The following is a 27,715-nucleotide window of genomic DNA, read 5'->3' as shown; positions in this document are numbered from 1 at the left end:
TTCATTACTTTCCAAGATTGAAGATTGAAGATTTTCATCCTTACTCTTCTATGACTAGTTTGAGATCTTCTTTCCCTAATCTTTAATGTCTAAGAACTAATTTTCTTGCTATCTAATTTATTTTGTATGGATTGATTCAAAATTAATGCAATTAATCTTTTTTATTAGTTGTTTTGTTCCTTTGATTGCTTAATTATATATTTCAATTGATAAGTCGACATATCGATTTGGATCTGTTTTCATAAACTGATTAGAGAGAACTTTTTATGAATTGATCACATCTTAGGGATTAAGGATTGATTGGAACACTAGAGATAGATCTACAAGATTTTTTGGTTCAATAGTTTCTTAATCTTAATGCATGACCTCTGGTTTGAGAAGTTATTCATTTTCCTCCTCTTACGAATGACGGGTTTAATCACTTGAGAAAAGTTTAAACCTAATTTTGTGGAATGCCAACTCAACTCTTGATTTGAATTAATTGTTATTTGTTTCATGAAATACATAACTTATTAGAGGGATTTACTACCTAAATAAGTTCTATCCTTGATAAGTTTACCAATTATTTTTAAATCTTTATTTTCAAGATTGTTTTATTTTTAAATATTATTATACCCAAACAACATTTTGATTGCTAAAAATTAGTATATAATTGAAGGTAATATTCACAACTAGCTCCCTAGTGGAATGATACTCTTATTCATCATTATATTACTTGATATGATTGCTACACTTTGTTATTTGCGGATAGCTCGCATAAAAAAGGAAGAAAGAAAGGAAGGTAATTTTAATAGTGATTTTAATGGTGAAAAAAAGTTTTAATGGTTACTGTTATTAATGGAGAAGGTGGAGTGCCACTAAGCTGGAAAAGAATGATGAAATGATGGTTAGGTTGGAGAGAAATGACTGCATTTTATTTTTAAAATTTTTTAGAGTTGATATTATGGAGGTAGCAATTACTGTGGTTAACAGTGGGTTGGCTTTGATGGAGTTATCTATCTAATTACTGAAACATATATCTATTGTCAAATTAAATCTGATTTTAATTTTTTCATGATTCTGGAATTAGATTAATAATATGTTTTTGTCTTCTCTTTTTCTCCATTGTCTTAATTTTTTTTTACTGTCTGTAATGAGAAATTTTATGCTGATTATATTTATATTTTATTTTAATATCTTTTTTTATTGAAATTGTCTAATTGTATGCCATGTTATATTTAATCATTGAAATGCCTAACCACATCCACATTTTTCTATTCTTATGGAAAATATCATTGGATGAAATTTCTTACAACACATATGTAAGTAATATGTTGTTTTTAAACTATTAATGAAATCAGAAATTTCGATCATCAATGCCAAATTATTACAAAAAAATGTTATATGCTAATAGAATTTGTAAAGAAAAAATATATTTTTTTTTGAACAATCGGAAATGTTATATTCACTATTGAATAAAGATTCAGGTTCAAATTTGTTTATATACAAGTGAACAGTAACTGAAAGTAAGAAAAAGAAAATGTATAGCTAAGTATACTACTTGGCAGCTGACTTACTAATGTACTCATTAATATAAAGCTAACTGCTAACTGAACTAACAATGTTAGAGAGGAGAAAGAGATGAAAAACACTTTTTTATATCTTTTTCTTGATAATTAAAACACACAACTTACATCATATTAATACTAACACCAAGACTTAACATATAAGACAAAGCTCTTCATGAACCTAACTTTTGGCTTTCTAAATTCATAACCATTATGTAATTACTTCATGAACCTAGACATGAAACCTTTCATATAACAAATGACTCTTAACATTCTAATAGTAAATACTCTAAAGATTAAATAATTTAAGTTTAACCTCCAACACTCCTCCTTAAACTTAAATTTTAGTTATTCCAAGCCTTGCTCTTAATCTTGCAAAATCTTCAAACATTAAAGCCTTAGTGAATATATCAATAACTTGATATTGAGATTTTACATACTTCAGTTCTACTGTCTTCTTGTTAATGCTCTCTTCAATAAAATGGTATCTTGTATCTATGTGCTTGCTCCTATTATGAAAAATAAGATTCTTCCCTAATGCTATGGCTGACTTGTTATCAACAAAAATTTCAGTTGCTTCTTTTTGTGAAACAATCATATCCAACAACTTCCTAACCATGTAGCATGACAAACACACACAGCAGCTGCAACATACTCTGCTTCACCTTCACAAGTTGAAAGAGTTACATTAGATTGTTTTCTTGAACTCTATGTACAGGCAACACCTCCAATATAAAATACAAAACTTGTAGTACTTTTTCGATCATCAACATCTCCTCCCAAATCACTATCGCTATAACTAACCAAACTGAAATATTCAGAAGAAGTGTAAAGCAGTCCATAATCTAAAGTTCCTTTAACATATTTCAAAATTCTTTTGGCAGCTTTCATGTGTGAAATAGTTGGTGCCTCCACATAACAATTAATAAGTCCAACTCCATAAAAAATATCAAGCCTAGAACAAGTTAAGTACCTTAAATTGCCAACAAGCTTTCGATATAAAGTAGGATTCACCTTCTCACCATTATCAAATCTTGATAACTTGACTCCATACTGCACAGGTGTAATGACAGGTTGACAATTCTCCATGTTGAATTCTTTCAATAATTTCTTTGCATAATCATTTTTGTGAAATAAAAATGCTATCATATGATTGCTTCACTTCAATTTCAAGATAATAGGACATGAGGTTAATATCTATTATCTCAAACCCTTCAACCATCTCCTTCTTAAATTCTTCAAACATTGTTGAATTATTTTCTGTAAAGATTAGATCATCAACATACAAGCAAACAATCGGCATATTACCATTTTCATGAGGACACTTTATGAATTATTTCTTTCTAAAGTAATCATCAATACGGTTGTACCATGGCCTTGGTGCTTACTTCAAGCTGCATAAAGCCTTCTTCAACTTCAAGACTTTATTTTCTTGCCCTTAAACAACATAATGCATTGGTTGTTCTACATATACATCATCTTCCAAAGACCATTAAAAAAGGCCGATTTTACATCCATTTAAAAAATTCTCCATTTTCTTAGCAGCTAATGAAATGATCAATCGAATTGTCTCCAAATAAGCAACTGGTGTAAGAACTTCATCGTAGTTAATTCTATGTTGTTGGTTGAATCCTTTTGCAACAAGTCAAGCTTTGAATTTCTCCACCTCTCCATCTGCATCCTTTTTAATTTTATAAATTCATTTCACTCCAATTGCTTGCTTTCCTTATGGAAGGTTTGAAAATTTCCATGTGTCATTCTTCTAAATTGCTTTCATTTTTTTATTTATGGCAAATCTTCACTTTTCATCTTATATTGCTACTTCAAATTTTATAGGCTCTGATTCTATAAAAAGATAATAAAGAGTAGCATCGTTGATCTTATTAGTGTTTGCAGAAATATCATCAGGACTCCTCATCTTAGGAGGTCTCTTAGAGGAAGTTGAAGTATCATGATTATCACGAATAAGTCTTGGAGTTCTGAGAGGTGAAGGAGGATGCTCACTAACTCCTATTTGGTTGGACTCATCATCAAGCAAAGGAAAGAAATTGTAGTCTTCATCTTGATTTTCCTAATTTCAAGAATCATCTTCATCAAACTTGACATCTCGACTAATAATAGTCTTCTTGCTCTTTGGATTATATAGTTTGTAGCCTTTAGACTTTGCATCATACCCAACAAACCTGAGCTTTTCACTTTTATCATCAAATTTAATTCTTGTTTCATCTGGAACATGCACATATACTATACAACTAAAAACTCTTAAATGAAAAAGAGTTGGCTTCTTTCCATTCCATTTCTCCTGTGGTGCAGACTTTTGCAAACTTCTTGTAGGAGACCTGTTGGATAGTTAAACTAAACAAGCTACAGCTCCAACCTAAAATTCTTTAGGCATATGTTTACTCTTCAACATACTTCTTGTCATGTTGAGAATGGTTTAATTCTTTCTCTCCACCATACCATTCTGCTGAGGTGATCTTAAAATTGTTAAGAATCTTCAAATGCCATGAGACTCACAATAATCATTAAATTGCTTTGAAGTGAATTCGCCACTACAATTAGTTCTCAAAGCTTAATTGAATATCCAATTTTCTTCTCTACTATCTTCTTAAAACTTCTTGAACATATCAAGAGTTTTTTACTTCTATTTTAGAAAATACACCCAAGTTTTTTTTATTATAATCATCAATAAACAATAAGAAATATTTATTTTTACCAAAAGAATGTGGATTTATAGGGCCACAGATATCAACATATACCAATTCAAGAGGTTTTGAGGCTCTTGAAAATGACTCATTTGAAAAGTTATTTCTAAATTGTTGCGGATGATCAATGAAAGATAATGCCATAAGCTCCATCACATGATAGTAACAAAATGTCTCATTCATTATCTTCACCTTTAGCACAATAAGCCTTTTCGTTGACACTTGAATTTCTACATTCAAATGCATAATGGCCATATTTTTCACAATTATAACACTGCATATTAGCCTTACATTCTGAGGCGTAAAGTCTATATTTTTTATAATTATAAAATTGTACATCAATTTTTGAATCTCCTCTTTTGGACCAATTACCTTTGCTACATCCTCTTGATGCTTGTTTCTGATTTGAACTCTCATCATTGTTAGAGTTTCTATCAGATCTCCCTCTTCCTCTTCCTCTAAAATTACCATGTACATGACCGCGACCACGACTTCTACCTCTGCCTCTTCCTCTCCAAGAGTCTTCATTCCCATCATCTTCTCTTTTAGAGACAACTTTTAGAGAAGAACTTGAGCTCGTGGTTGCTTCTCAATCATCCTTTCTTCACAAGCTTGCGATGATCCTATCAACTCCTTAATAGTCATGGAGTCTAGATCCTTTAACTCTTCAATGGCAACAACAATATAATTAAGTTTTGAGTCTAGAGACCTCAAAATCTTTTCAACTACTCAAACATCATCTAGCTTTTCATATCTTCTCATTTGATTGACAACAACTAATACTCCGGTGAAGTAGTTTGAAATTGATTCAAAACTTTTCATCTTGAGAGATTCAAACTCCGCTCTCAAGATTTGAAGGCAAACTTTTACCACCTTATAAACTCTTTTAAAGGAATTTTCCAAAATTTCCCATACTTGCTTGGCAGTTGCTACACCCGAAACTTTCTCAAACATTCTTTCATCTCAGTACGAATGAATCAATGTTGCTGTCAACCGATCTCTCTTCTAAGATCTATACAAAGCCTCCCTCTGAGCTTGATTCAAGCCTTCTTCATTCTTTGGTTGTTCAAATCCTTTCATAACATCTTATGCATCTTGTGATACGAGCACAATTTTCATACAAATACACCAATTATCATAATTTTTTTAGGTGACTTTTGGACATTGAAAATGAACCATTCCTCCATTCATCAATATGCAAATTATGTAGAAAATGAAGCAGCCATTAAACTTCATATGTGGCAGTAGCAGCTAAAGCTCTATATTCTGCTTTTCAAGAGGAACGAGAAACAGTCATGTTGCTTGTTGGATTTTCAAGAGGAAATTAAGCTGTCACCTAAGAAAAGACATAACCCAATAACTGATCCTCGAATTTCAAGATGCCTAGTTATAATCTGAGAAGGCCTTGAGTTGCAAAGAAGAAGCGCTGGAGTAGAACAACCCTTGTCCTGTATTCCCTTTTAAATACTCGAGAACTCGATGTAACGATTAAGAAATTAGGGAAGCTGCTCAACTGCAGAGCAAATGTTTGGTCTTGTATTACACAAGTATAAAGAGCTTTCTGGTGGTAAAAAGAGAAAATAAAAGCTTGCCAACCAGTTTCCTACAAGAAGTTATGTGGGTTAAAGGATCTCCAACATTTTTTAATAGTATTTCTGTAGAAACCATAGGAGTAGAAACTGATTTGCAATTTGTAAAATCTGTTTCTTCAAGTAACTCCAATGTGTATTTTCTCTAGCTAAGATTAATGCGTTCTTTGTTTCTAGCAATTTCAAAACAAGAAAATAATAATAATTATAATAATGCTACTACTAATAATAGTAATACTACTAATATAACTATGTAATATTGTTATAAAATTATATTTATTATTGATGGCTCATATTATATGGTGTCAATTGTAAATATTAATATTATAAGTTGATTAAAGACCCTGAATAAAAGTATTAAAAAAATATAAGATAGTTATTAATGGAAATAAACTGCAAGATTACAAAAGTTTATTAAAAATTAAATCACAAACCAATTTTTATTAATAAATGAGACTATAGGATAATTTTTTATAATTATTTCAAAAAAGAAAAAAAGATAACAAGAAATAAATGAAGAAGAAGACTTGGAGCAGAATGTGGAATTACAAAAAAGACTTGAGATTAATTTATATCTTTTAAGTGATGGATTCTGACTTAAATTAATTTATTTTACACTTTTGGTGAGTGATGGATGCTGGCTAGTCCAATTGAAAATTATTTCATCTTTTGATGATACTTTGTGGTAATGGACCTCAATATTTCAATAAATAATAGCACTAAGTTCAATTCTATAATATATTTAATTAAAATTTATAAAATTTATAAAATTCATTTATAAATCTAAGATTTATATGTTTTGATTGCAGTGGAAACTAATACAAAATTTTACATAATTAAATTTTTATATAGATTTGGCCATAGATAAACTAAATTTCAACAAAATAGGTAGAATTTTTAATTAAATTTTACATTAGTAAGTCAATATATTCTATAATATCAAAATATTTTTTTTCAAATTTATTTTATTATTTTTATATTTTTTTAAATAAAATAAATTACTTAATAACTTTTAACTAAATTATAGCAGTAATTATAGTTGTGCTAGCAGGATAAAATTCATTCAGCAAGAGCTTTAGCCCATGAAGTTATTGAGAAATTGTCATGTTTCTTTAGTTTTTTATAATGCAATGTTAAGCTTTAATTAATTGTTTTGCCAAACAAATAAAAAAGAATTAGTAAGAGTTGTCCATTCAGCTTGAAATTCTTCTTTAGTAAAGGGGAATATACCAAACTAAGAATAGGAACTTGTACATTTTCAGTATTCAAATTGTTTTAGAGGAGTGGTACCATCAACAAATCCCATGAAATTTTGATAATCAGAAGAGGTAAAGACTACTAAATGATTTTTGTTGATAAGCTTAAGAGCAAATGAATGATGGAGCTGAAGAAAGAGAATTGAGAATGGTTTTTTAGTTATTAGTGGCTATTAAACCTTCATACTATATAATTTTAATTGTTTTGAAAAGTGTATAATCACTTGTAATTTATTGAAAATAGTACAAATACTATAACTAATTTAGACTAACACTGTAGCTTATTAACACTGAATCTAAATCTATAACTATAATTTTATAAAAAAAATATAAATATTGTTTTCACTGTCAAATTTTATATTAATATCTGATATTTTATTATTTATGTATATGAATAAATATTAGTATATCATTTAAATTTAAAAAGAAAAAAATTAAATATTCATATAATAACATATTAAGAATTTTAAATTAATGAAAATCCAAAAGTTTCAATAAAGTAAAAAATACTAAATAATTAGAATTGTTACTGAAACATCTAGGTCATATTATTTTATTATTCCAGCCCCTCACTATTGGTATTTGAGGATGATTTGATGTCTATTTCCCATGATACAACAGATCAACACAGTTGATAAACACCACAACACAGTACTAGCAAACTTCAAATATATTTGAGCTTTATCACACTTGAAAGCAAAGAAGAGAAGATAGGACGATTTTTCTTTCACATTGAATGAAAGAAATATGAATGATATATATATATATATATATATATGGGATGACTAATGTAGGAAAATGACATTTGACGTATCTTGAGACCTTTGATATATCATGATTAATTATAATTAGTCCATGACCTTTGGCATACCATGATTAATTCATCATTAATCTATGACATTTGGCATATCGTGATTAATTCATCATTAATTCATGATCTTTGATATATCATATGACTTTTAGTATTTCATATGACTTTTTCATATAAACATTCAATGGATAATTAATTTATCATTCACACATAATTTATTTTTAATAGACCCTCCTTAAAATGAGTCATCATATGTCTCACAAAACTTGCCAATTTTTCAACACCCTCTTTTTCTTCATCATTCTTCTTCTTTTTCTTCTTCATCTTCCCCGTCCTCATCCTCATTTTTTCAACCAATTCTACTTTATTATTCATATATGTTTTAATTTTTCCAATTTGACTTTAGTCAACAATTTGAGGCTCTCTATCATCTCTTGCTAAGAGATATCTTATATCTTCAACCTTAATAAAAGAATAATTTGAATTCTCACCCTTAATTAGTCCGAGTAGCTTTTGCCACTACCCACAACAAGAAATATGTAAATATTACCATTAGAAGGAGGAGAAGGACCCATGAAATCTATACCCCAAACATCAAATATTTCACAAATAAAAATGGAAATAAGTGGCATTTGATCTCTATGTCCTAAGTTTCCCGTCTTTTGACAATTTTCGCATGCTTTACAAAATATGTATGAATCACGAAACAAATTGGGCCAAAATAATCCACATTCTAACACCTTACGAGCCGTTCTTTTGGGGCCAAAGTGCCCACCACATGCATATGAATGACAAAATGTTAGAATGGATGCAACTTCATGTTGTGACACACATCTTCTGATGATTTGATTGGAGTAAAATTTCTATAAGTAAGGATCATCCCACATATAATATTTGGCATTACTCTTAATTCGATCATTTTGAGCCCTAGACAAATAATTTGGTAGCGTTCTAGTAACTAAGTATTTAACTATATCGGTAAACCAAGGAATAGAATTATGAATAGAAAAGAGATGCTCATCTGGAAATTCATCCTTCAAAGGTGATGGTTCTTCATTTGTGATTAGGCGACTAAGGTGATCCGCGACCAAATTCTCCGTTCCTTTCTTGTCTTTTATTGTCAAGTTAAACTCTTGTAGTAAGAGTATCCAACGAATAAGCCTTGGTTTTGCATCCTTTTTGGAGAGCAAATACTTGAGAGCTGCATGATCAGAGTAAACAATCATGTTAGTTCTAAGTGAATATGAACGAAATTTCTCTAAAGCAAGAAAAAATGGCTAAAAGTTCTTTTTCCTTTGTTGTGTAGTTGCATTGTGCATTGTCTAGTGATCTTGAGGTGTAGTAAATGACATGTGGAGCTCTTCCTACTCTTTGCCTAAGGACGGCACCCACAACATGGTTGCTAGCATCGTACATGATCTCAAATGGAAGGGTCCAATCCGGTGGTTGAATAATTGGTGTTGAAGTTAGCACATCTTTCAATTTATCGAATGCCTCCTTGCATGACTCATCAAGTACAAAGTCAACATCCTTTTATAATAAGCAACACAACGGTTGAGCTACTTTTGAAAGATCCTTTATAAAATGTCGATAGAATCCTGCATGACCAAGAAAAGAACGAACTTCCCGCACACTAGCGGGGTAAGGCAAGGATTTAATCACATCTATCTTAGATTTATCAATTGTAATTCCTCTAGAAGACACAACATGACCTAGAATAAGACCTTGATCAACCATGAAGTGACACTTTTCATAATTTAAAACTAGGTTTGTCTCTATGCACCGCTTAAGAATTTTAGTAAGGTTAGCCAAACATTCATTAAATGAATAACCATAGACCCTAAAATCATCCATAAAAACTTCTATGATATTCTCTACATAATCTGAAAGTATACTAGCCATACACCTTTGGAAGGTTGCGGGTGCATTACAAAGACCAAACGGCATCCGTCGATATGCAAAAGTCCCAAATGGACAAGTGAAGGTTGTCTTTTCTTAGTCTTCGGATGCCACCGGAACTTGGTGAAAACCTGATTGATCATCAAGACAACAAAAATGAGAACGACCGACTAAACGCTCAAGCATTTGATCAATAAATGGGAAAGGAAAATGATCTTTCCGAGTTGAAGTATTCAATTTTCTATAGTCTATACAAACTCTCCATCCATTTTAAATGCGGGTTGGAACTAACTTACCGTTTGAATTCTCTATAACTGTTATACCCATTTTCTTTAGGACAACTTGAATTGGACTTACCCATTTGCTATCAGAAATTGGATAGATCATACATGCATCGAGAAGTTTCAGAATTTCTTTCTTTATCACTTCCATCATAGGAGGGTTTAGTCGGCATTGGGCTTCTCTAGATGGCTTGCTCTCCTCTTCTAAGAGTATTCTATGCATGCACAAAGAGAGGCTCAATCCTTTGATATCAGCTATAGTCCACCCAATTGCTTCTTTGTACTCTCTAAGTACCCGAATCAACACCTCTTCTTTCAAAGTAGTGAGTTTATCAGATATGATAACCGGAAAGGATTCATTTTCTCCTAAAAATACATACTTTAGATGACTAGGTAGAGCTTTCAATTCTAACTTTGGTGCCTATATAGTAGAAGGAATAAGCTTTTTATGAGAATAAGATAAATCAATATAAGCAACATTATTTCTCACAAGCTTGAGTGCATCCAATGCGAAAATGATTTCTTGTAGAGATGAATCTATCATATAAAGTGCTTCAAGGCGTATAAGCTCTTTTGGATTGAGGTTGTTGGTGAGTGCAACTTGTAGCTTGTCTTCATGTTCCAACTCAAAAGTTTCCTGCGCTAACGTGTCAATCACATCTAAAATAAAAACTAAAGATACATTACTAGGATATCTCATGGCATCATAGATATTAAATTTTATGATCTTATTATCAAATTCCACGCTAAGTGTGCCATCATGTACATCAATTTTTATTTTTGAAGTTTTAAGAAATGTTCTTCCTAACAAAATTGATGTTGAGTTAGGAGAACTATCTTCTTCCATGTCATCAGGTACATAAAAATCTACAGGAAATACCAATTCATTCACTTGCATTAAAACATCCTCTGAGACATCCTCAGGGTACACAACCGACCTATCCGCAAGTTGTATAACAACACCCATTTCTTTTAATTTACCACATTTTAAAGATGCATAAATTGAAAGAGGCATGACATTTATTGAGGCTCCTAAATCATACATCGCCCTCTTAATTTCAATATTGCCTATCTTACAAGGGATAGTAAACGTACATGGATCCTTACACTTAGGAGGTAGCTTTCTTTGAAGAATGGCCGAAACATTCTCACCCACACTTATCTTTTCTATACCTTCTAACTTTTTCTTATTGGTGCACAACACTTTGAGAAATTTAGTATAACGAGGTACTTGCTTAATTGCATCGAGTAAAGGAATATTTACCTCAATTTTGTGAAATGTCTCAAATATCTCGTTTTCCTATTCTTATTTCTTAGATTTAGCAAATCTTTCAGGAAAAGGAGGTTTTGTCACCAATACCTTTTGTTTCTCGATGTTTCGTACTTGAAATTAGTTGGTTTCTTGCGATGAGTCGCCACTTCTTTTTCAATCTCCTCTTCTAAGGCTTGCCCATGCCTTTTTGCATCATCAAATTCTTTCAATTCTTTTCCGCTTTTCAAGGTTATTGCACTAGCATTGTGCCTTGGATTGACAATTGTTTGTGATGGAAATTTACCTTGAGATTCTAATTTGCTCACTGAAGATGCCATTGCCCTATTTTGAGCCTCTAAATTTTGAATACTTGCTCTTGTTTCCTGTTGAAAAACATTTGAATTATTAGCAACTCTTTAATAATATCTTCAAGAGACATACCTTGCTTTACGAAAGTTGATTATTAGAAATTTCTCGATCTTTGATGGAAATTTTGATAAGAGTTTTGGAAATTTTGATTTGTTAATCCATAGCTAAGGTTAGGATGATCCCTATATCCTGGATTGTACGTGTTTGAATAGGGATCATACTTCTTGTTTGGAAATCCTCCAACCATGTTAACTTGCTCATTAGAGTCCTCTTGAAGTATTGGACACATATCGGTTGGATGACTTGGATCAGTACAAATTCCGTAAATTTTGGCTTTTGGTCCATTTCCCAAGGCCAATTGTTGAACAAGAGAGGTTAGTTTAGACAATTGAGTTTCGATAGAATTGCTACTTACCTCATTCACTCTTCTTGGTGTTGAGTCTTGACCGAAGCCATATTGTTGAGCATTGGTAGCCATGATGGAGATTAATTCCCTAGCGGCTTGAGGAGTTTTGTTCACTATGGCGCCTCCATTAGCGGCATCCATCATTTTTCTCTCAATGGGTAACAATCCCTCATAAAAGTATTTGATGAGAAGTTGTTCGGTAATTCCATGTTGAGGGCAACTCGCACACAATTTTTTGAACTGTTCCCAAAATTCATGGAGAGTCTCCACATCTTTTTGCTTGATTCCACATATTTCCCTCCTTATACTTACGGCTCTTGAGGCGGGAAAGAACTTGTCAAGGAATGCTCTTGCCATATCCGTCCATGTGGTGATAGAACCAGACGGCAAATAGAATAGCTAATCCTTAGCTCTATCAGCTAATGAAAATGGAAATACACGCATTTTGATTTGTTCTTCGGATACCCCTTGTGGTCTCATGCTCGAACACACCACATGAAATTCTTTCAAGTGTTTATGAGGATCTTCATTCTCAAGACCATGAAAAGTAGGTAATAAATGTATCAAACCTGATTTTAGCTCAAAGGCTACCTCTAAATCGGGATATTGGTCTACATTTGGTGCCGCCAATTCCCTTAGAGTTCTTCCTTGATTTTTCATGGTTTCTTCTAATTCAAAATCACTTGAAGAATCAACCAAGTCAAAATCTGTTTCCAATTCTGGACGTGTAGAAGGCGAAGAAGATTCTGAATTCTTACGATGTTCTTTAGTCTCATTCCTTATTCTTTTTGCAGTTTTCTCAATCTCAGAAATTCAATTTTTCTTGTATGAGAAGAACGAGACATAAAATAAATAAATATAATTAAGTGACACCAATCCCGGCAACAGTGCCAAAATTTGATGGGTGTCGAATCCAACAAAAATAAATTCCTACTCTTTAAATAAAAACAACTTGTAAATAGTGACAAGTAGGGTCGAATCCACAGAGATTGGTAAGATTTATTTCTTTAACAAAATTCAAATAAAATTAGGAGGGATTTTAAATTTGGAATCAAAACAAATTAAACTAAAAATCAATAAAGAAGCAATAATAAAATTTGAGAAGATAAATCAATATGAGAAAACTCCAACCTAAGGTATAATCTTAGTTTTAATTCATTGAATTGATCATTGATGCAATTATAATTTCCAAATCCATTAATAAATTGGTTATAGTTATTGAGAAGCTCTAACAATCTAATTTCTCCTTAATTTTTCGTTAATCAATGGAAGCCATTTGATTAATTCTCTTATTAAATAAAGAATCCTAGAAAAGCTTCTAAGATTTAATTTACCAATAGCAATGTAATTTAGAGAAACCCAATTCTAGCCAACAAATATATAAGATGAATTCATTTAGACTAGATCATGTATCCACATAACATGTGTATGTTATTCTACCACTAATCATTAGAATAATTAAACAATTACGGATTTAATATTCTAATTTGGTGTAGACTATCTTGATAATTAAGTAATAGGCCTTTTTACATAATCAACAAAAATAGAATTCCTAATAGATATAGAAGATACATGAATATTAATAAATTTAAGAAAATAATAAAGAACAATTAAATTTCACAATTCATATGAATTCAAACCTTAATTAACCTTGAGTTGGAAAGAAAAGAGTTTAGCCACACATAATTATTGTAGAGAAAATAAAACAAAGAAGAAAGCTAAAACAATGAATGAAAAATATTCGTCTAAGAGTTCGTCCTTTCTTAACCCTAAAACTCAAAATATATATCTTCTAATTACCCAAATAGGAAAACTTACCCCATAAGAAATAGTAGAAGTTGTGTCTAAATAGGAATCATTCATTCCTAAATAAACCTTAAGTAATAAGGAGTTTTAGTCAATAAACACTCCCAAAAATGAATTAAAAGACCACATGACAAATAATATCACTTTAGGCTTCTTTCCATAAAATTCAGATTTCTAGAAAACGCCGTGGGCACGCTCTAACTGAAGAGATCTTCTGCCATCTTTTCTCCCTTTTATCCAAAACTCTCCAAAGCATCAATCTTTATGAAAACTCATCCAATATCATCCTTTTAGCTTCATGTTGCATTAAAACAATCCGTCTAACATAAAAATCAATAATCACATTTATGATCCACAATTAAGCACAAATACTCAATCATAACTAAGAAAATATGATAATTAGTATGCATAAAATGCACACTATCAATGATCCGAAATTAAAAACGATCTTATTCGAACCTGACTTAACCCACCCATTTGCCATCTTTAGAAAAGGCTAAAGCTGGATGTCAACATCCATTTTTCGGATTTAGATATGAAGAGAATTATGGAAGGAATTACAAAAAACTCGATGATGAAAGTTACTGCCTTTTTCGAATCTCAAGAGGTCGAGGACGGGTGAATCCTAACTGGGTTTGTGAGTAATTGAATCAAAATAGCTTTTTTAAAATCAATTTGGATCCAATTAATTGAAAAAGTTAAGTTTAAGGGATGAATTGATTTTTTTAAAAAGTTTAAGAATTAAATTATAAGAATTTTATAAACCTTTTAGCCCTTGAGCCAATCGGTTTTATGTAGAGCCGATTGGTTGTACAAGAGCCGGTCTGTGTAGAGCTGATTAGCTATAAAAGAGCCAATTGGTGTAGAACTGATTGGCTGTACAAGAGTCGATCTGTGTAGAGCTGATTGGTTGTACAATAGTCGATCTGTGTAGAGTCGATTGACTGTACATAGTCCCAATCGGCCTATTTCTTGAATTGTGACATTGTTTTATGTGATTAATTGATTTAAAATGCTAAAATACCTTTTAGAAGATATTATCAATAATATTTGAATTTAAATGGATTCTATTTTTTATATTTATCGAACTTAACTTTCGATAAATAAAAAAGATTTTATTTTAATTGTTGGTATTTATTTGATTTCCTAAAGTTTCCTAAATCCTACTACTATAAATATGTAATTAAGTCCTAAATCTAGGGTTAGCAGTTGTTAGCAAGTCTCAGCACCTATTAGCAAGTGTTAGCAATTTTTGAATTTGATTTCTATTAATTTTTGAATTTGATGGATTGAAATGATTAGGGTTACATGTTAAATCTAGATCTTTATGATATTGTATCTCATTATGCAATTAGATCTGTATTTTTAGGGTGACTCCAATTAAGATGATTGTTTTGCGATATTCAAGCCCATAAAATAAAATGTTGTAAAGCCTTGAAAAGCCCTTAGGTTGAAAATCAGAAATGGTTGCCCACGGTGATATTCTGTAATGGGCCAAAAGCGCGAATGAAGAAAAGAATGTATTTTCAAAAGAAAAAGAAGACAAAAGATTCTCTTATCCTGCACCATTATTAAAGAAAAATAAAAAGGAGGACTCCATTATTTCAAAACATCTGCTCCATCTCAGAAAAAGAAAGAAGCCTCCTACTCCATTACCAAAAGCATCCAAAGAACGAATTATTGAAGCTGAAGGCTCAAGACCTTTATAAATAAAGATATTTCAAAGAAGAAGGCAGACTAAAAAACTACAAATAAATCTTGTATTCTTCAATTCTCTGTAATCAGTATGAGATAAGAGTGTTGAGAGTAAGAGAGAAACCTTTCCTCTTGTATTCTACAACTCTACTCTTGTAAGTTCTATTTCTTTCCAAAGCTTTTATTTTCAAAGATTGTATATTTGTTTAATAAATAAACACTCGCTTTCTTTTCTTTACTCTTTGTGCATAAATAGATAACAAGTGTATGCTCTGTGCTTGCCTCATCTGAGGATCCTGCACATCAGAAACTTGTTCTTTATCTATTTTTCTCTATTGGTATTAGAGCCTAAAGGTCCCTCGATAAGGAAGGTTATTTACATCATAGGGGATTTAAACTCGTTTTATTCAATTGCATCATATCTTTGATAAGTAAACCTATTTATTTATGCACAGTAGTAAGACCTGTTTTTGGAGATAAGGGCAGTAAAACTGGTGGCTTGGTTCATGTTTGTTTAAGACAAAGTTATTTTGTTTTGTTTTAAAATGAATTTAGAACCACTTTTCTTTAGATCGTTTTCCTTTTTAAACTCTTCTACCTCTGGCTCCTCAAGATCTAAAAGTTTGGTAAATAGTAAAAAATCACTATTGAAGATTTTACAAAGCATCTTGATGACTGAGAAATATCCAAGATTCAAAAGAAGCAAATTTATGAGTTTTCAAAGTTTTCTATTTTCAAAATAGATTTTACCATCAAAATTGAAGAAAGGGATATCCAAATTTCAAAGCCTTTTGAGTAAATCTATCTTCTAAATCCAAAGACCCTTCAGAAATAAAAAAAAAAATTACAAATACATCTACATAGGTCTTTTATCAAGTATGAAGTTCATCCAATATTAATTTCTTTATTATATTAAAGTGAGATTATTAATTTAGTGGAGTAATAATTAATAATCATTTTTATTTACTCTAAATTTTAATACAATTTAAATCTAAAAATTTAAATATTTTAAAAATATTTATATTTAAAGCAACATTATCAGATTAGCATATAATTTAATTCGGATTTTAATAAAATATAATACATATTTATAGTTAGAAATATTATTTTTTGATAGACATTAGAATTAAACTATATTAAAAATAAATATGTTATTTTAGTTTGGTAAGAAATTAATTTTGGATGATTTTAAACTTGATAAAAAATTTAAGGATCAAATTATAATTTTATTTTTTAATTTAATCCTTAACTGCATTAATTTTGAATGCAGGGGTTAGTAGTTAATTTTTGTAAAAATATAAGGAGAATTTAGTGTAATAAAATCGACCCAAGAGATAATTCATATAAGAGAATAAAAATCATAACGTAAAAAGTAATTAATTATAATTTTAATCACATAAAAAAAAGTTAAGAAAAAAATAATACCAATAAAAGTGCGGGCAGAAAGATAGTAGACAAATTTACTTAAAAGTCCCTATTAATGATTATTTTAAGATAAAGTAATTAAATTATTTATTAATTAAGTAAAAGTATAAGAATATGTAATTAAAATATGTTATTTTCTAGATAAGAATTATTTTAATTAAAAAATAAATATTTACTGTTTGAAGATAAATTCATAATAAGCCAACAAAGTTCATTTAATAGATTTTATCTTTTGGAATAAGAAAATTATCTAATTATGAAAATAGACTATCACTATTTACAATTAAATTTAATAACAATAAATTTTTTTTATTCTAATTCTGTTTAAACTATATTTCCATTTTTGTTAATGTAATGCATATAATAATTATTTCTTATACTGGTTTTTATTATAAAATGGAAATTTAAAGATTATTAAGTTGCCAACATATAAATATATTTTTCTATAAATGGTACAACAATCTATAATATTATAAATGTAATAACTAATAAATTATTGCAAATATATTTTTCTATAAATGGTACAACAATCTGTGATAATTTATTTTACATGAGTTTATATAAAATATTGTCAATACTATAAAGTTATCTTTCTTACTTCAGTACATGAAGTTTTCTTTAACAATATCAAAAACCTAACTATAGTAATTTTTTTTTAAATCAAATTTAATGTTATTGAGTACACATTATTATCTATTTAGATAATTTTTTTTGAAAATGCGTACTAAATAATTATTGTATGATATTCTAATGTAAATATGTATTTTAATGAATTAATGTCAAATTTTATTTAAATTAGTTTACAAAAAATATTTTTAAATAAACAAAATTCTAAAAAATAAAAATTTTACTTTATTTATTTAAGTAAAAGGAACAAGAAGGCAAAAATTAAAAATAAATTTGTCCTAATTCGATAAAAGATATCATTTAAAGTGACTTTGATATTATATTAAAAATAATTAGGATATATAAGACAATTATTTTATCATAGTTTAATAAGTAACTAATTCTGAGTGAATTTGATTGTATAAAAAGTAGTATGATGAAATAGAACTTTTAATTTTCAAATTAATCCATTACTCAATTGATTTTTGACAAAAACAGACAAATGAGGAATTTGGTATAATGAATTGAAAGTAGAGATCCAATAGCAATATATCGAAAAGTAGAGGTAAAAGTATAATACATCAAAATATAAATTAGCATAATTTATGCAATCTGAATAGATAATTTGGTCTTCCTATTTTGTAATATATTTTTTATTTTTTATCATGGCTTGTCTAGAATCCACGACGGAAGCTTTCACAATTCAATTACGGGCTTGACTTCTCTGCCAAAAAATAAATTTAGGGATTTTTCCATAAATATTATAAAAAATAATATTTATTATAAATTTTTTTCCAAAAATACTATACTTTTTTGAAAAATTATTTTAAAAATACGGTGGTATATATTAGTTATTTATTTTTACGAAATGATATATATTATTGATAATTTGGTATATATTTTTATAATTTTTAAGGTATTTATTAGTATATATTTAATATATGTCTGATATATGTTTAGTTACCATTTAATAATATTAATTTAATTATAAATTTATCCATTGGAGAGCTAGTTAAATATACAACTATCATCTAAAACTATTTTTTAATATCTTTTTCATATATTTTAGTATATATTTCGTATATATTTAATAAATAACCAGTGAATTTTTTTTTGTATCTATGATAGTATATGTTTCAATACATATTAGGTATACATTTGATATATAGTTAGTATCTACAACTTATTTCTGAAATTATATTTTGGTATCTATTTAGTACAAATTTAGTATATATATAATATATTTCTAGTATGTAATACTGATATTTGACTTTCTTTTAATAATTAACTCGTATTTGTAATACCTATTTCGCATATTTTAGTACATGTTTAGTATATATATTTTTAGCAAATCAAAATAATAAAGTTACAAATAAGATTTTTTTCTTCTTAAGATTATATGGGAAATAATATATATATATATATATATATATATATATATATATATATATATATATTGGAATTTGTTCATATATGTATATTATATGTATACTATTTCGTATATAATATCAAACCTATAAGTAGCATATCTATTAGAACCATCATTAGAAGAAAAAAAAATATTCAGGATATTCATCAAATATTTTAGCCGCATGTTTAAATATAAATTGGAATTATTTATTTCTCAATATTTTTCAACACTAAAAAGGTGAATTACTATATTTCTTATCAAATTACTAAATCTCAATATTTTAAATACACAATCGATAACAAATTAAAAGGATCCAATACATTTTTAATACTATTAATTAATAAAAAAATACATTTAAAAAAGCAATATCAAATTCAAAAATTAGAATTTAGTTATTCTTTCAGAAACATTTAACATTTTAACAGAAATATTTCTTCTTTTTAATTCAAAAATATTCAAAAGAAAATAGTACACAATAAAGAAAGAAAAAAAAAATTTCCATTTAATTTATTTTAACAAGAAAAGGAAAAAAGAGTTAATTGAAAGGCCGAAAAAGTCTGAAATTGTTCTTTTACTTATTCATCAATTTATACATTAATTACACAACATATAAAAGACAGACTTTTGATGCTACTGTTTATGATAATATAAAGATTGACACTTTTTCTTGTCTCTTTCACTGTTTCTAAAGGTGTATATACTGCTCTATACGTGAGTTTTTAGAATAAATGCATAAATGAAAATAAAGAATGAAAAAAATAAGAAAAAGACATAAAATCACGTAAAAAAGAAATAAAAATGGTTAAAAAAGGTAAAAATGAAATATAAATACAATAGTCACCACCGTAAAAAAGAAGTAAAAATGGTCAAAGAAAGTAAAAATGACCCAATTGATTCAATTAGAGCATGACAAAATCCATTAAATCTCAATGGATTTTAAATTTAAGCCCACTTACCATCCTTTAAACCTAATGGCCTACTTTTTTATGTTAAGTTCTAACTTTAACCTAAAGTCTATATGTCCAATTTCAATTAGGCAATCACATTGCAAATACTTGGTATCCATCAAACAGAAAACAAAAATAAAGTGTAGAAAAGTAAATCTAACTATTATAACCCTCTTATAACTAAGAAATATATAAAAAAAAAACACCTAAAACTAAGTTACAGTATACAAAATAGGTCAAAATACACAGAAACTCAAAAGAACTGATCGGCTGAGGTTACAAAGCCAATCGGCTCAGCTTAGAGCTGATTAGCTTTAGGGTTTTTCCTTGGCTGATTCTTCAATTTTCTTGAAATTCTTATGCCTAGAGCGAATTTTACATACACAGAAGGTCAAAAATCAATTGAAAACACAAAATGATGAAATAAAAGCATGGAAAACAAATTAAATAGACTAAAACAAATAGAAAATAATATAAACATAAAAAGAAAAAAGAAAACTAGCAGAAGATAAGAACACATTGCATGGCAGATTCTAGATTTGAATATATAGCCCTAGAACTTTCATATAATCATATAATGATTCATAGCAGAAGATAAGAACACATTGCATGGTAGATTCTAGATTTGAATATATAGCCCTAGAACTTTCATATAATCATATAATGATTCATAAAAAATATATAAATCATATTGATGTTATTTAAGGATTAAAGAGCATATTGATATAAAATCTCAAAAGCATATTCATGTTACTCAAGGTCATGTCATTGATCATTTTAACCAGAGTACATGTTGGAACCAATTTAACTCCCGTGATCAGTTAGCCTTTTTGTGTTTTCTAACTAATCAAACACTATTCTCCTTTTATTTGGCTCTTACTTTTGCCTAAGATGCCTCTCGATTTTCACCTTAACAAACCACCCTAATTTCTGCTTGGACTGCCCTTTATGGGTTTTCAAACCAACGGGCTTATTCTTTATTCACATCCTCTTTTATATATATATATAATATCTCTTAAGCCTATCTATGTTGACCAGTTGGCTAAACTCATTGCCCTAAATGTTTAATATTGTTGCTTCTTTGACAAAGATCTTCTTAATAAGATATGGGCCTTCCTAACTGGGCTGAAATTTACCCATACTATCCAGATCCATGGGCTTTCCTTCCTTAAGGACTAGATCACCCACTTTCAAAGGTTGAGGCTTGACATGCTTGTCAAACACCCGAGCAATTCTCTGCTGAGAAATTTGTATATGATACATAGCTCTCATCTCGGTCTCATTAATTAAGTTGAGTTGATCATACCGATCTCTTGCCCATTCAGCCTCGGGTGTCTCAGCTTCCATCATTACCCTTAGTGACTTGATCTCCACTTCTACTGGCAGCACTGCCTCCATCCAATAAACTAAGGAATAGGGAGCTCCAATAGGACTCCTTATAGTACTTTGATATCCCCATAAAACATATGGAAACTTCTCTGCCCAATCTTTTGACCTGTCAATTATCTTAGTCAAGATCTTCTTTACACTCATAGTAGATGCCTCAACAGCTCTATTTACTTGAGGTCTATAAGGAGAAGACTTATGGTGTTCAATTTCGTACTTTTCTATCATCTTTTTAAACTATCCTTGGAATTGGACGCCATTATTAGACACTATATGATGTGGTAGCCTGTATCGATAAATTAGTTTTTTCTCGAAAAGGTTTGCCACTTGCTTATCTCTTATCTAGGTAAAAGATTCTGCCTCTAGCCACTTAGATAAGTACGACTGCTACTATAATATATCGATGTCTATTGTATTATTTGATTTTTAAAGATTTTATTTTATTTTATTTTATTAGATATTAATCTGATAAAAGAAAAGATAACGATTTATTTTTAATTTAAATAATTAAGTATTATCTACTTCTTTAGGGTTTTCTAACCTTACTATTATAACTAGAATATGATATCTTAGGTCTAGGGTTAGCTACATTTCATTAAGCACAAATTACTAGCAACCTAGGTGAACTAAGAGACGTTTAGAAAGCAGAGTGAGTTTTAGGAAACAAAAGGAAAAATCACTAAGTACCAATTGAGATTTAGAAACTTTATTTTTGAACAACAGTAGATTTCCCAAACTTAAGCAGCATTGGATTTTTAACCAATATGCAATTCAACCGCCTCATCGTCTCTAGAGACTCGCAAAGCAGCAATCTACAATGACAACCTTAAGGTTCCACCCATCCAACATCATCAATCAACCTTTCCCCTACTATTTTCTTTATGTTTATTTATGATTCTAGAAACATGATTAGGTTTATCTTTAAATGAATAACATGATTCACATGATTAGATTAGGGTTTCTCTTAATTTAACATATTGATTTTATTGGATTTTGAATCTAATAATGTGATCTATCCTAGGTTTTGAATATGATAATATGAGTATGCTGGATTTTGAATTTAATGATTATAAGGATTAGGGTTGTACGATTTATATGTTTTTTATGAATCATTATATGATTATATAGAGGTTCTAGGGTTGTATGTTCAAATCTAGAATTTGCCATGCAATGTGTTTATGATCTTCTTCTAGTCTTTTTTTTTATGTTTATTTTATTTTCTGTGTTTTAGTCCATTTAATTTGTCTTCCATACTTTTATTTTGATTTTTTGTGTGTGTTTATTAATCGATTTTTAACCTTATGTGCATGTAAAATTGGCTAATGGCATGAGAATTTCAAGTAAATTGAAGAATCAGCCAAGGAGAACCCCTTGGAGCCAGTCGGCTCTTCACTGAGCCGATCAGTTCTTCAACCTTTTTATGCCCTAATTCAAGTTTCTGTGTACTTTGACCTATTTTGTACACTGTAACTTAATTTTAGATGTTTTGTTCTTTCACTTTCTTAGTTATAGAAGGGTTGTAACAGTTTGATTTACTTTTCTGCATTTTATTTTTGTTCTCTATTTGAATGCCAAATATTTGCAATGTGATTGCCTAATTAAAACTAGATATATAGACTTTAGGTTAAAATTGGACCTTAACATAAAAAGTAGTCCATTAAGTTACAGGATGGTAAGTGGGCTTAAACTTAAAATCCATATAGAGTTAGTGGGTTTTGCCATGCTTTAATAAAATTAATTGGCCTACATAAGATTTAAGATCATATAACTAAAAAGGATGGAAGTGAATGCATAATTTGTAATTGAGCTAGGCTAAGTAAGCCTTGTACATAATTAATTAATTAAATAGGCTAACAAATCAAATATGGGTTGGTTTAATAAAAATGGGCTAGACTTAAGAGGACCTCACATGCTGTAATGGATGCTTGTAAAATATAAATTATCGCATTTATAGGGAATAGCCTGTTAAATAATAAAATAAAAGACTAAGATACATAAATAAGAAAGTTGGCTTTCAGATCTTTCTCTAAATGTGGCAAAGCTTCCTTATTAAATGTAGTATACCACTCAATTAGTAAAAGTGTCCCGGAGAATTATCCAAATGACGATTCCATCTCTGTGCTAGTCTCTGTGATTAGTTAGTGTGTTCCAATTAGGTTGAAAAGCCTTACAATGTTGTAGTTGCTAGAAACGCTTGGGTGCACACCTGAAACTGCTGCCCATAAAGTCTCCTACAATATTAACAAAATTGGCAAGATGGTGTCTCGCGTAATCAGAGTAAATAGCAAGGTGGTGCCTTCTATCCTACGGGGAAGATGGTGTCTTCCCTATAGGGGATCATTTAATAGTAGTGAACTGGTGCTTCCCGCCTCAACAAGAGTAGCGAGATGGTGTCTCCTACGACTTTAACAAAACCATCAAGATGGTGTCTCTCTAGGAATATTTAAGCAACAAATTGGTGCCTTCTGCTTTGCAGATCTAGAAAATGGAAAGGGCAAGATAATTTTGCCCATAATAAAGATGAATTCTTCAAAAGTATACATACAGGCAAGATGGTGTCTTCCTCGAATAAGTCAAACTTCAGAACCGAAAATCAAGCCAATCAAGTGATATTTAATCATTTTTGTTTTAATTCAAACTCATTCTTTTAAAATTGATTTCTCATGTAAAATCCATTTCTAAAAGAATTCATTTTTCAAATCAGGGAGCAAACTGTTATTACTTAATTTGCTCATCCATTATATAAGCCCAATTATGAGACTAGGATAAATCCGTTGGAGTGAGCTTTGAGGAAAGAAGGAAAAGGCTCTAAAAGACACCAAAGGACACTCGAAGGCCCTATAATAGATTAAAGAAAACCCTAAAACTGTAACCGTGGTATCCTAAAAACCTTGACGAAAGCCTAAAAAACCTAATCTAGACTGCAAAACCCCGAAAGCCTTAAACCGAGACGTCTAGAACCTCAAAACCCTTGAAAAGCCTCATTATGCATATGGACTAACGCCTAGACCACGTGGGTTAAGCTGAGTCCACGTGGACTAAGCCCACATGGACTAAAGGCATAGAATGCAATATCATAGGAATGTGAACCTAGGAGGCATATTTAGGGATGCGTGTCACCATCTCTTCCATTTTCACAAACATAAATATCAATCCTTTACTCTTAAAATAAAGGAGCCAATCAAAGCATAACACCCAAAAACTCTAAAAAAACCTTACTTACCCCATATAAATCCATACTTTTCTTCAAAAGAAACCCTAGAGCCACATTTCATTTTTGAATGTTTAAAAAACAATATAAAGCTACAATCCTCCAGCCTCCATATTTTAAAGAGACAAATCCTAAAATATAAGATTTCTCCTTACCCATTTCCATTAGTCCTTCATCTTAGTCACTCATTACCAAAGGTCACAAAGAACTTCAAGAAACCTTTTTAATCCTCTCATCCTCCTAATACCCATAACCTTCATTTTGGAATCCCATATTCCCTTCAACCCTAGCCTTAAGAAACCTTATCTTGCACTCACTTTTGGTGTAGAAAGTCCCCAAAACAAAAGCTCCAAGCTCTTAGGAGCTTACCCCGTCTAGAGTAACCTTAGGGCACGCGGGCTTTTGCTTAGCCCATATGGGCTAAGGCTTGCCCCACATAAGGTAAGCTCATAAAAGCTTATTGCTTCCTTTTTTATGATAGTTTTGGTTAATATTGGGTCTTAAGAGCTTTTATATATTATATTAATTACTTGATGAACATGTTTAGTTTCTATTTGGTAGTTGGCATGATAAATAAGTTAAAAATGTGATCAATGGCATGATTATGTTTAATTAAATGTTTCGCTTTCAATTTTTCTTCTTTAGGTTAGATTTGGGTATAATCAATTTTCTTTAAATGACTATATCTAAGGTAAATGTGTTTAGTTACATTGCCTTTATTATTTTAATTATTTCACGAGAATTAGACTAACTTCCAATTTTATAAGTATAGGTTTGGTTAGCCAAAATAGGCTTAACCCCCTTTAATGTGGATGGGTTCAATTTTGCTTGGTTATTATGATTATTTTAACACCTTATTGATTGTTGCTTTAAGTTCTTTCGGGATGCTAGTTATTCCCCTCTACATTTTGCTAATCCTTTTTGTACCCTATTAATCCTTCTTTCCCATTTTTTATTTATGTTTCATTTATTGCTTTGATATATCACCTCACATGCTAAAGGTAAACCGAACTTAAGTTGATTGATCACCTTCACATGCTAAAGGTAAACCAAACTTAAGTTGATTTATCATTCTGCATGCTTAGTAAAATAAATCAAATCACCAAAATGAGTTCTCTGCCTTCCGTATTTTGTTCACCTAATTGCTTAAAGATAAAATAAACTTGGCACTCACATGCTTAAATAAAAAGGGTTCTATTTGGTCATCTTGGTATGTAAGATAAAATCTAAGGTGCCAACTTACTTCCTTTAGGTTTAGCGGCACTAATGTTCCTTTCATATAGGTAGATGTATGCTAGGTTAGTAATCTCTCTTCCTCACTTTATGCATGATTAAATAAGATAATAAAATGTTATTATAATAAAATGGTAGCAACGAAGCTAGGTTAGTATGATTAGGGAAACCAAAAGCCTTAGAGTCTAGTGGATGTCGATTGTGTGTTCAGGAATGTTGGGGTGCTAACACCTTCTTAGAATGTACCTAACTTTCTGAATCCAAATCTCTTATTCAGGGAGAGGCAAAGTTAGGTTCTCCATAAGGAAGGAAAACTGCCATCCTTCACCCTTCTCTATTTTTCCTGATTATTTTACCCAACTGGCGACTGCTAGTCTTCTCCAATAATTCGCGGTCACTACGGTGGTCATGATTCCTTGAGACCTCTTCCCAAACAGCTCACTTTCGAGTCAAGCATAGTACAGATGAGACAACCTTCGAAACAGTGACATAGCTGTAGTCACTTAGGGGAGATCTGAAAAAGCCATGCTCATAGGTAATAAGGTCACTTTGGACTCTAATGGATGCTATGTTAATACCCTATTGGATGACAAAGTAGTATTCAAATGAGAAAGAAGTAGCAATACTGACTCAATTGACCTACACAAAGTTGCTAATCAATCCTTCAAGTATTGTGTCTCTATTAGTGATGAATCTTTCCTTTGGCATAGAAGAATTGGACATGCAAGTATGGAACTTCTCAAAAAATTAGCCAAAGAGGAACTAGTCAATGGACTTCTGAAAGTGAAGTTCATCAAGAATAAGTCTTGTGAACCATGTCAAACTGGAAAATAACATCCATCATCATTCAAATCTAAGAACATTGTAAATACTTTTAGACTGTTCTAACTACTACATATGGAAAGTCATATGTATTTGTTATTATTGATGACTATTCTAGATTTATTTATATTAATTTCCTAGCTCATAAGAATGAAGTCTTTCACGTTCTTAAAACTCCTACAAAAATTGTTTAAAATGAAAGAAGTTATTTGAATTTCTCAATTAGAAGTGATCGTGGAAAAGATTTTGAAAATAATCTCTTTGAATCACTTTGTGATGAATTTGGTATTTCAAATAACTTTTCATCTCCAAGGACACTATAATAAAATGGATTTTTAAAGAGGAGAAACAGAACTCTAGTGGAAATGACTATAACAATACTCAATGAGTATAATCTTCCTTCTTACTTTTGGGCGAAAGCCATTAACACTAGTTGTTATGTTACAAATAGAGTTTTTGAAAGGCCAATTTTAATTAAAACATCTTATGAGCAATGGAATGGAAGAAAGCCTAAGAGCATCTCCAATATAATCTTTATATATGTCAAACTCTTTATTTTAAAGAGTAATATCACAAAATGACACTCTAATACACTCTTTATTCTTTAAATATAAAGTAGAGAGTCAATTTGGCTTTCTACATATAGAGCCAAACTTTACTCTCTACTCTATATTTAATAAATGTATTACAAGTTTCAATGCATTTGATTTAATTGATATTTGCAATTCTTATTTTTCTATTGGTAAAAGTTAAAAAGATAAGGAAAGAGAAATTAAAACTATTAATATTTATAGAAATAAAAGCAAGATATATAATAAAATATAAAAATTTTGTTGGACTTAAATACAATGTTTTACTCTTTATATGTGAATATTTTTTAAGATGCTCTTTAACATAAAGAGCACCATTGAGGATGCTCTAAGGTCTCATATTTTAGAATATTTGGATGGAAATACTATATTCTAAAAATCAAGAAAAATCTTTGTAAATTCGACTTCAAAATCTGCAAGGAATCTTCCTAGGATATTTCACATCAAGCAAAGCTTATAGAATCTTTA

At 30.0% G+C, this 27,715-nt stretch overlaps 1 non-coding gene and 1 pseudogene across 1 annotated transcript; both read left to right on the top strand.

Moving 5' to 3' along the window:
- The window catches only part of LOC125369812, a 125,806-nt pseudogene that overhangs the window by 8,550 nt on the left and 89,541 nt on the right, over positions 1–27,715 (top strand).
- LOC125369096 lies at positions 12,318–12,424 on the top strand. Its single transcript, XR_007214589.1, has one exon. It is a non-coding gene; the product is annotated as a small nucleolar RNA R71 (small nucleolar RNA).

Source organism: Ricinus communis, chromosome 1 (genome assembly GCF_019578655.1).
Source record: "Ricinus communis isolate WT05 ecotype wild-type chromosome 1, ASM1957865v1, whole genome shotgun sequence".
Classification (NCBI taxonomy): domain Eukaryota; kingdom Viridiplantae; phylum Streptophyta; class Magnoliopsida; order Malpighiales; family Euphorbiaceae; genus Ricinus; species Ricinus communis.
Note: the sequence above shows the minus strand (reverse complement) of the source record. Positions and strands in the feature narration are given on the sequence as shown.